At 40.2% G+C, this 12,008-nt stretch overlaps 1 protein-coding gene across 11 annotated transcripts in view; it reads left to right on the forward strand.

Moving 5' to 3' along the window:
- FILIP1 (filamin A interacting protein 1) overlaps positions 1–12,008 on the forward strand; it is a 108,648-nt gene that overhangs the window by 65,431 nt on the left and 31,209 nt on the right. The gene's annotated exons all lie outside the window — the stretch shown is intronic.

The following is a 12,008-nucleotide window of genomic DNA, read 5'->3' on the forward strand; positions in this document are numbered from 1 at the left end:
GCCCATTTTGGGTTCACCTCCTGGTAGGTTTTGATCAGATGTTATTTATGTTGGCTAAGTTTGAGGCAGGCTTGCTCAGCTAAGTGCCACATTTAGTGAAGGACGGGGCACTGTTTGTCACAGCAGGAGGACACGGTAAGGAAAACCACAACACACATTAGGATACTGGCACACAAGTGGTAGGGACTTTGTCATGCCCTTTACATTTAGGCTTGCAAAGTCACAAACCATTTGCATTATTTTTTATATTTTTGAAGATACATGCCTCAGGCAAGATTTACGTTCCCCTGGAAGAAAATATTTTCATGTTTTATAAAACCGTTCCTAGCTTGCAATGGACTATCTCACAGGCTCATACACTCCATTTTTTTGGTTCAAGTGTTTGTCCTCCTTGTGGAAGTAATTTGCTTTCTGAGTCTCTAAGAAAAGAAAGAGCACCTACCTTAGGTGAAGAATGATCACTCGGTAACAGCCTCAGTTTTTCAAGATGAAATTTTCATGCTCATACTAAACTTCTTGGAATCAATTCACAAAGGTGTTGTTTGGTTTTTTTTTTTTTTGGTTGGTTGGTTTACTTGTTTGTTTGTTTTATAAAAGGTCTGAGAAAAATACTTAAGGAAAGTTCAAAGAAGAAATGCTTTTGAGGAAACCACAGTCTGATGGCAGACGTGCAAAAAGCCAGGAGCTAAACTGTTTAGTGTATTTCCTGAGCTCAGTACAGCGCCAGCTTTGGGTAGGTGGCAGATGAGCTGAAGTGACCGCATTTCCTGGTTTAATAGCTGCTGTTTTTCTGTCTCTCTGTTTTCCTGGGTTGATTGGCAAACTTTAAAGGACAAAAATGCTTCTGCTTCCTAGCAATTTTATTGTCTTAGCCGAAGATAAAAAATGTGTTATATTTCCAAGTAAAGATCAATTTCATATCTGATTCTAGTAGATGTCATTGTTTTTCTTTGTGCTGAATATCTGTATATGTGTGGACATGCATACAACTGAAACGTTACAAAAGTAAAAGTGGTATCAAGATATCATTTACATTTGTCTTTACATTTTATACTCATTTTAATTTGACAATTGTTAATTTATTATTCCAGCTCAACTCATGAAGGCCACTAAATAGCCTAAGATTATGGCCTGTCTTGAACTGACTTCCTTCAATGAATTGATTAGCAAGCTTTCTGCCTCACGTTACTACTGCTGAGAAATCAAGTCCTATCTCTTTGGGCATTTTCTTGTATTCTTCCTGCTCCTTTGTGCCTTTTAAACTTCAGTTTTTCAACTGAAACGTTACAAAAGTAAAAGTGGTATCAAGATACCATTTACATTTGTCTTTACATTTTATACTCATTTTAATTTGACAATTGTTAATTTATTTTTCCAGCTCAACTCATGAAGGCCACTAAATAGCCTAAGATTATGGCCTGTCTTGAACTGACTTCCTTCAATGAATTGATTAGCAAGCTTTCTGCCTCACATTACTACTGCTGAGAAATCAAGTCCTATCTCTTTGGGCATTTTCTTGTATTCTTCCTGCTCCTTTGTGCCTTTTAAACTTCAGTTTTTCTACTTCCTACAATTTTTTGAAAAACGGCAATAAAAAACCAAGATAATTTGAATTGGAACTTCTATTGAAAGCAGATCTTTAAGAGCAAGTAAATCTGCTGGCTTTAGTCACCAGTGCCTCCGTACTGGTGGCTGTGGGTGAACAAGTGCAGTGCTGAAGCGATTTTGATTTATGTTGAATGACACAAGAAACCTGATGTTTGCTGTTTATTCCACTTTGTTTGTTTAAGGCACTAATGAGAAAATTTGTTTCAAGTTTAGTAGTGACCAAGCAGAGAGAAAGAACATGGCATGTAGCTAAACATAGAAAACCAAGTACTCACATCCCTCCCTCCTCAAGTTCTTCCTCCCAGATCATTTACAGAGCAGATGATTAGCAAAATCAGGATGGGCTGGAAACCACTCATTAGTGTACAGTCTTAAATGATCTCAACTCCTCATCTTTGTTTGCTGAGTGCACATGAAACTGAGGTTGCACCCACATCTTTGTATGTATTAAAAGCTGGAAATAGTATCCTTCGAGGGCTATATTCATGGAGAAAGAGAGGATGATGGGATGACTTCTTAGGAAAGTCCCACAGTAGCGATCAGCATTAGATTTTTGTCAAAAAGAAAGAGTTTGTTGTAGAAAGATTAAGTTGCGATGCTTAAAACATATGTAAAAAAACCAAATCAAAACAAAACAAACATACTCACTTAACCTGTATATTAGGACAGAGAACTGGCCTGCCCAAAGTCATTTCTCAGGGCCTTGCCTAGGCATTCTTGTTGTATAAGTACCACTATTTATATAATTTATTTTACTGTGGTGCTTTGAGGCCTAAGGGTTATTTTATTAAAAGCTGAACAGACTTGTAGTCTCCACAAAAAGGAAAAGGGACACGGAGGTGAACTTTGCCCGTCAGCCACTCTGCTGCACTCACAGTTATAATGTTAATGAGACAGGGTGAACCGGAGGAAGAACAGTCCTGCGGGACAGTCATCTCACAGAAGCCTGCTACAATGAGAGCAGTAATAATTTCTGTCCTGGTTCTAAGTAATTTAAGTAATTTTGGTCCTCACAGTAATTCACCATCTCTCCTAACTATTGATGTCCACACCAGCATTTAGAGGCCACATCAGCTTTTGCTGTCCTGTGAAAGTTTGAACAAGATAAATAGGGAAATTCCCTAAGAGCAGAAATATGCCTTGGTTCTAATGTATTTCTAGCACTCTCTTAATGTATTTACTTTGGAATTATTTTTTTTTTTTTTGCATACACTTTCATACATTATCTCTAATCCATCCACAACAACATGATATGAAAGAAAACAGTCCTCATGAGGAACTAATTATTAGGTCAGCATTGCACAGGAAGGAAGTAACAGGAAAACGAGATTTGTCAAGAATAATCATGTATGAAAAGTAGATATAAAAAAGAAAACTGTACACATGGATATTCTAATTGTAGACAGCTAGGAGGGGTAAATGGGGAAAGCTGGAGGGCCTGACTGTTAGTGTTGGCTCTGCAACAGAAACGTCATGAAAAAGGTTGGCATGTTACAAGAAAAGAGTAGTGACAACCGTTTGCTGGACAGAGATGAAAGAAATCTGGTACTTTTAGCGGAAGGTGCTTCTACAGACAGGGTGGCTGAAGTGTTTTGCATATTTCACTACAGTATGCTATAATCATATCTAAAGATGGGAATGTTTTGAAAGTTGGGAACAGTATTTTATTTTTATCGTTTGAGTAAATTTCCCCTTTACCATGCTTGCCCACCTCAGCCACTGTTCCTGTACCGTCAAGTTGTCCTTGCTATCTCTTATCCCTGTGAGTGCAAAAGCAGCAATCTTCCTCCTGAAGAGGATGAAGAATAGGGAGAAGAGATCAGAGGCCTTTGTTTGCAGATGGTGGGGCAAGAGGTCTCTGGCCTGACAAGTGGAGAATGATGGGTCTGACTGGAACTACACTGACAATGTGGCTTGCAGTGGACTCCTGAAGAGCAGCAAGAGCTGCAGTGATGAAGTTGGTCCTCCCAGCAGAGGCACACTCCTGGTCTTCAGCTGCACTTTGGGGAGTGAGCTCGGGCGCCAGATGAGATGGCTGCAGCAAAACCAGCTATGGGCATGTCCCTACCCTAAAAAGCTCTTGTGTAAAGCAGGCTTAGCATGAAGTGGTAGTTAGTTATTCTCTTCTCTGCCTAGTCCCAGCCCTCTCACCTCTTTATGGAACAGTAGAAAGGGGTAGGGGGGAAGAAATAAATTTTCAGGATTGAGGATGAACTTTTTCATTTGATCAGCAGGGCTTTTTCTTCTGCTGGAATGGGGGAGAGCTCTGTGTAACCTTGGCACTGCTTTGACCTCTTGAACTACCAAAGAGATGAGGTTTAAAATCCTGACATTTTTAGAGGTGCTAATCTCTGAACAATTTGTCTTGTACTCTCCTTTTAATCCAGTTTGTTGACAGCACATTCTGCAGCTATTGAAAGCACTGGAAAGCTCCCATTGATTTTAATGGTTCAGAAACAGCCTTGTGGTGAGGACCACTGAGCCAGTCCGGCGGGATGGATGGTAGAAAAAAGCTGAAAGCCATCAAAAATTTGGAGAGGAGGGAGTTTCTTTCATATGCATGGACATGGTTTGTAGAATAGAGGGTGGGATGTGGCAGAAAGGCTTTGTCAAAGCTCATTAAGGGAGATCTGTGCAACTGCTTTGTGAGCAATTTGATAATTTCCAGCATGATCCCTGAGACTCTTTTATACCACCACACAATGTAACAGTAAATACACAGCCACTATCTAATGCAAGTATAGTCTGTTTGAAAGCATCGATATTATGTTTAGTCATATTTTATTGTATGACTTTGTTGAAAGTGATGAGAATTTTCAATTGGCTCTTGCTTTCCTTGCTGCAGCTTCAAATTATTCTTCACAGCCACAGCAACAGTGTTCCCAGTGCACTGAAGCATTTCACATTTTCCTCAAAGGCAAGGCTGAGGATTCAGTCTGTACTTCCTAAGCAGTGCCCTGCTAAATATGGTTTTAGTTAAGCCCTCTTTTTGAAGTACATGGCCATAATTAGATCTGCTTAGAGGAGACAGCAGGACTGTGACCCCAGATCTTTCCTCCACAAAGTTTCCTTTCAGTCTTCGTGTAAAATTGTCTCCTCTCTGCCTCCCCCATCACAGCACCCCCAGCAAGGAATGCACTGGCAAGTCCCTCGGAGGTCTGTGATAATACATTCCTCTCGGCTTTGGTCATCCTGGCACAGAGATGCTCTTGGCTGTTCTGCTGGTGATGTAATTCTGGGCCCACATCACCTGCAAAGGAAACTGATCTACGAGCAATAAAGCACACAGCCGTCTTAAAACAAAAATGGGAGTGTTGATGTTAGCAAGTTTTTAATTCCGCCCCCCACCCCTTTTTTGCATTTCTGTTTTTATTACCAAAGCTCCCCTTCTCCCTTTTCCCACGAGACGGCAGCACCAAGCCTTTCATTGGGAAATGCTTGCCTTTTCCTCTCCCTTTATTTCATGGACTCAAACATGTGTAAAGGCTGGAATGTGACATAGCTTGGAGATTTTGTGTGTGTTACCCTTCCAGTTTGCATTTTCTCTTGATTTTCATGGAGATTGTAAAATAAAGAAGCTGGCAGGAAGACAGCAGGGCAGAGTATCCATCAGTCAATTGCTTGTTTAGAGAACAATCAAGCCAAAAGTATGAAGTGTTCAGGGCTAATAAACCTCTGTGATTTACCAGTTTAAGGCCAAATTCTGTGGTAAGAATAGCCCCATATGGAGACATTGCAGTGAGGTATAAGCTGCAAACATATAGCACAGATTTGGGCCTGATTCCTTTAAAGTCTGGAAATAAGGCTGCTCTACAGAAAAATTTTTAGTATTTTTTTTCTCCAAGACTTCTTATCTATATTTGTACTCTGTCTCTTTTCTCATTTGGTGATTGCTTCTGCGTCCTGGTTTCCAAACTGTGACCCAAAAAAAGGAGAAGCCTGCCCGATGGGACTGTGGGAATTGCCTACAGTAGTTACTCATCGTACTGCACATTACTGGCTGTAGTAGAGAACTGAGTCACTCTCTGTCTACTTTTCAGTAAGTGCATCTCTAAACTTTTAATCTTACAATGTAGAAGACGAGGGCAACAGTACGGTTTTTATTATTTTCTTTCAGGCTGACATGCTATCTGTATGGTATGGAAACACTGGCTATTTTCTGTCAGTGTAATACATTCACAGGATCACAGATCACAAGTTCTGTGCTAGTCTATCAAAAGAAACAAATGAAAAAACCTGGCAATGACAAATACCATTTCTGCAGAGTTAAGTAAATCTGAAGGTCATCCATTTTGCAGGTCCTGTTTTATGGCTCTAGCTGACTTGCAAGGCAGCAACTGCCCAAAGTTTATGTTTTAACTAATGAATCTGGTCCCAAGTTCCAACAAAACGGCTCCAAAGGTAATTTAAAAATGAGAGAGCAAACAGCCACATCAGACTGTGGAGAAACAATATGAAAGATTGCAAGTCTTACACAATGTGAGGCTTGCCATGAGCTGGGACTAATCCAAATCCATCTCTTCACACTTGGATAGTCCTCAAAACTGTCCAGTCTTTCAGTCACTTCTGGGATTATATAAAATGGCATCATGTGTTGTTTCAGCTATTCTTCCAAAATTATTTCTAAGTAGGCATCAGCTTCATGGCCCTTGAGAGAGAATTATTATACAAAACTATATGTAGTTCATTATTCCTAGCAAGTTTGCTTGCTAAAATCATCAATTCAAATGCTCCCAGGTCAGACGGGGGGAAAAAATGACTTCATTCAAAATCTACTCACGAACTCGAACTCTGTCCAGGGTGCAATAGGTAACAATTTTAATATTTAAGGGGTTTTTGGCATGTTTCAGAGTTATTATACTACTGAAATAAATATCAGTTCACAGCTCTACTGAGGCCATCTTTTTAAGTTGTCATTTTTTAGGCAAAGAAAACAAGAACTGAATCAGGGTCATGTAGGGAAAATTGCTTCCTCATTCAGAAAGATTAGAAACAGGTTTCAGCTGAAGTGCCAGGTTTTAGTGAAAAAAAATCAGATAGATGCCACTTATTTACAAGCACAAATATATGCTACTAAGCACTCAAGCTTGAACAAGTGGAATATTTTCTTTGTGTTTAAATGGAAGTTTACCTGTGCAGAGGTGTACAGACTGATTAGTGAACTATATGACTTACTATTTTGGTTAATGTCCTACAAATATTCAAGGCATCTCCTACATAGTCAAATAACTTCCACTAAGTTGTCTAAAGAACTTCAAGATCTTATCTGACTTGGGGGCTTATTTGGACTTGATGAGCCTATATATAATCTTTCCTAACCCTGAACAGATGTAATGCTATTGCCATCTTCTTTCCCAAAAAGGGCGCTAAATTGTGCATCCCTTCTCATTCCTGCAGTGGAGAATATAAATAATGAGTTCAATATTTGCATCATTTCAGCTACCATTTCTTTTTTAGGCTTCTTTATGGAAAAATCTTAAGGCAGAAGAAAAATTCCCAGGGGATGCAAAAATCCAAAATAAATGTTCTTGTGAAATTTACCAAAGCTTGTGCAAATGTGAGGGGGAAGAAAGGCAGAACATAAAATGTATAATTCAGCATGTATTTGTGAAGTGCCTGTGATTATAATATTGTGTTGCCACAGTTAGTATTTGACCAATTTTTTTAAAAACTCATTTGAAAATGCCATTTGGAGTGTAAGATAATAATCACAAATGTCCTCAAAGAAAATCCACTGGCCTAAGTCACAAGACCAGCTACCTAAAAAAACATATCAGATAACCCTATAATGATGACATTCACCTGGACTGTGGAAGACTTTCAGTTGTCCCATCAGCTTGCTGGGATCTGAACCCAACCTCCCTGAGGAGGCCTGCCAGGTCTTGTCATCAGGTCTCTTTGGGCATCTGTTCCCACTCTTCCCAGCTAAAATTGTTCCATTTTTACAAATCATTACATTCTTACTGAGTTCTTTTCACCAAAGGGATGAAAATCTTCTTGTAGGTCAGTGCCTGGGTATTCAAATTCACCCAGACACAGGAATTCACTGTGCAAGGTCTCTCCATCTTCCAAAAAGTGAGGCTTTTTCACTTGTTCGTTTGGTGAAAGGTGCCGAGTTATGGTCCTCTCTATATGCTGCTTTTCTTAAAATGACAAAAATTACTTATTAAAGATGAACACGTTTCACTGAAATCCATGTGAAACTTTTTTTCACTTGAATGAAAGAGAAAAATAAAGCTTTTCTTTGGTAATTACTTATTGAATTTTTGGTTCAGCTCTGGAACTGAAAAATCAGTTATTCACACAGCTCTGTTATCCAGTTCTTATGTTAAGGCATGATTAATAGTAACGTAGCTGAATATCTAATGGCCTAATGAGAAAAGATAAAGAAATGAGCAGAAAATGAGGCTAAATTATAGCAGAGTGACAGCAATGCTTTTCTGATGATAGCAATTATGTCGTAGGTGAAAAAGTATCTCTTGGTGACAAGTATATCTATCACAGGATGAAAGTTCCTGTACAGTTCCATTTAAAATGTTTATTTTCAGAGGAACTGGAAGGCGATAGACATATTCTCTTTCATTATTTAAATGTCATGCTTTTCCTAGATGACTTGTTTGAAAATGATGCATAGCTTTCCACATTTTTTTCATTTTGCAGATTACTGGCAGCGATACAACCCTAGTTTCCAAACTCAGTAGGTGCAACACCGTGTCCACAGGGGTGACAGGCAGGCGGGTGGTGTGGAGGACAGGGCACTGCTGCTGGCAGCTGTAGTCACACAGCTTCGGCTTTGTGGGTACCGCTAATCCTGCGGTGGAGAAGAGCGTGTCCTGGTTTGACCGGCCCATGTCCTCACCTCACAGACCAAGTGCTGTTGGTCTGACTCGCTCAGTGGCGAACACTAGTGCTTTCTGCCCATCATGAGCACACCAAGGTCTCTACATTAAGCTTCTTCGAGTCTTAGGAAATAACTAATCCGTAAAAAGGCCAACCTGACGCTGGATTTTGTGAGCACAAAGCTGGCACTGGTGAAATTCCTTTGAAGTCAGCAGAGCGCTTCTTGATTAATGGGATTAATGAGAATCAGAGTAGGAACTCTGAAAATGTTAAAACTGTGTGTGCATGTACCCGTACAAGTATTTATATGCACATACAAATGTGTTACATACAGCAGTTTTCTGAGTGGAGTTATAGACCCTGGATAAGAGTTTGCTCTCCTGCAAAATAACTTAACAACATATATTTCCTGTATTATTATATTTTTATATAACTTCTATGTGCATTTCTGGTTATGATAATAATAATTTATTGCCATATTATTTTTACATAATTTCTACAGCCAAATAACACTTGTGTTTTGCATTATTTTTTGTCAGTATTGCCTATTGATTCTACCAAGGAGGCTGTAAATTTTTCCAAACTGATTTTGCCTCTCTTTGTGTGCAAGGTATCATTTGCACTTATGTCACTATAACATTTTTTAAAATAATAGTGATTTGTAAGTGAGGATGCTCAGTGGAAGTCAACAGCTGACAACCAAATACCAGTTAGAAAACAACATGGCCAGGATGCATAAGCCCTGTAGCTATTCAGCGGGCAACACCGACATGGTAGAAAGACATTTTAGAGCAAGCAGAAGCAAAACAGAGCACCTTCTAATTCACACTTACTGTATGAAACTGACCCACTTTCTCCTTGCTTGCTCTCCATCTGGGTATATGAGTTTTCCCTGTCCTTCCACCATGCAAATGCTCAACAGGCTGGTGGTTGGGACATCATTGGAAAGGGGTAGTGCAAGCTGGAATTATTTCAGACTGAGAAGGGAAATAAAAACAGATATGTTACTCCCTGGGCAAGTAATGTAGCTCACAGGTGCTGGTGCAAGAGGCAGCCGCCTTGCAAGTCTTCCTTGGAACGGAAGCACCTCTGGCTCCCGGCCTTATGTGATGGCTGTGGTCAGCCCTTGTCTTCCTGGTCCTCAGAACAAGCTTCTCGCCGTTGTGTGTGTAAAGACATGTATCTCATGAGGTCCAAGCAACCACAAATGGAGAATGATGTTCAGCTCAGGCAAGACAGTGGCACTTCCAAGGACGTGCAACAGCAAGTTTGGATGACTGAGATACAGATCTGCCCAAAAATCAGGCATCTATGAACATTCAGATTTATATGGGAGTGTGTGGGGTGTAATTTTTTTTAATTATGTTTTTAAAATCTTCCTCTCTTAAAATTCTTTATTAATTGCATTTCAAAAATCTATATGTGTCTTTTTTGGATCCTGCTCTAAGTAACTCCAAGTAGAAGGTTAAAATAGCATGCTCAAGCCGTGGGGGAGTCTAGGCCCTGGGTGAGTGCTGTGGGGTGTATAGTGGGGACAGTCTCTAATTCCCTCTCAGTAGACACAAATTTTATAATGCAAGCAGCAAACCTAAGAATTGCATGAGCTGTAGTAATTAGTTATGTGGTAGTAGAAAAGCTTGTCTAAGTGTTTGTTTGTTTGTTTTTTTCTGGTTGGTTTGTTTTGTTTCATTTTGCTTTGGGGGGGCTTGTGTGGGGTTTTTTTGTTTGTTTGATTGGTTGGTTTTTTGTGGGGGAGAAGAGGAAGGAAGCAGGACACGTCCATTTATGCTGCACCTCCACAACACAGGGGCAAAAAACACTAACAAAGGTGGAGTTGCGAGATGAATGTAGTGGGCAGGTGTGTGCTCCTTTGTGTTCAGGGAAAGAGCTGAGGGTCCTGGCATGAGCATTAACATAAATACCTTCAGAGCCTTTCAAACTGAGAGTTGGGACGCAGAAAATTAGGATGTGGTATGACAGCCAGGGCTACTCAGTGCTGAAGTTGTTAAAATCTATCAGTCTATCTTTAGTTCGTAAAAGCAGCCACTGACTGCTTCTACAGCATTTGAAAATTTTACTGAGGATTCATTATTTGCTAAGTCACTGAATATGGTGCTCACAGGAAGCGACATCAAGAAGGAATCGTCATGACATTAATTACTTTTCTCCGCTTTTATAGGTGTGTATTGTCTTATCCTTATGTCAAGCTGTGACTGATGTAGGCAAGTATAATATGAAACAGTGCACATGTAGCCTGTATTTCTAAAATCTGAGACCCTGTGTTGAGGGAAATGGAGTTTTTATATTGACTCCACTCGAGCAGACTCTTGCTCTCAAGCTGCATTGCTGCTGTACAGCTGTGTGAGCTTTTCCATGCTTGACTAGCCCAGTGCATGCGATTATACGAATGATGCTACTTCCTAAAACTAGATTTTAAAGCTCTTCACTCTTTTTTCGAGCAATTCTCCCATGTTTGAGGCCCTGTCATGGTGACTCCAGAAACCGTCACTTGGGTTGCTTTATGCTAAAACAGGAATTCTTTGTTTTATTCACTCCATCACATACATTATTATAAGGAAGTCAAGAAAAGGTCAGCAGGAGTTAAAGCAATGTGGCAAGAACTGAACTGATGGAACTGGAAGGTAAAAGACAACAAACAGCGAAGAGGCAGGTTTAGGGCAGGGGATGGCAGCCACAAGACAAAGAATATGGGAAATGAATCTGAATTAAGAGATTAATGAGAACAGAGGGAGTAGTGAAGGGAACTAGCTGTTGACAAAAGTAGAGTGCTGTAGAGCCTTCCACATGGGTGACAGAGGGAAGAAAGATGGTAAAGAGATGACATAGAACAGAGACCAAGCTGCAAGCAGAAGACATATAAAGGAAAATACAGCAAAAATTAAGCAGAAGGCATCATACTGATGATGTTGTTTGATGCAGGACAGCACAGGCACTGGGACTTCCCAGAACTTGGTTGCACCAAAAGATAATACATCTTAGCAAAGAAAAGTAATTTTGCATTGATTTTCAGTTTCCAGTAAGGGAATATTCACTACTGTTCTTTATGCGTTACTTATTGTCATGCTTTAAAATGTGACCCTTTTCTCTAGATGGAGTATTTCTGTTCTATAATCCCACACTTGGAGAAGTCGGGTGAGAGGGGGCAACACCAGAGAACCAGCTGCCAAGATGGCAAAAGAAACATGCAGGTGAAAATCAGTCAGGGTTAATTAATGTCCCAGACACAACTTGAACAAGAGGCTGAGACACTGTCAAAAGACTAAGTCTCTCCTGGTAAGCTGAAAATAAGCAGAACTCCCTGTTCTCAAAGCCTCAAGCTCACTTCTCCATGGCATTTTTCCACACAAACACCTACCACATCAAAAGTGAGTAATTTAGGAAAGCAAAGGTGGACACCAGAGCAGGTGAAGGCGGCACTAGTGGGGTGCTTTGCTAAAGCACAGGTACGTAAAGGTGGCAATGCTTAAAATGGTAGTTCCACAGGGGAAAGCAAGGAACCATCCTGCCATGTTGCACTTCGCTAAGGTCCTAGACACCAC

This window comes from Streptopelia decaocto (assembly GCF_964273445.1).
Source record: "Streptopelia decaocto genome assembly, chromosome: 3".
In the NCBI taxonomy this organism is placed as follows: domain Eukaryota; kingdom Metazoa; phylum Chordata; class Aves; order Columbiformes; family Columbidae; genus Streptopelia; species Streptopelia decaocto.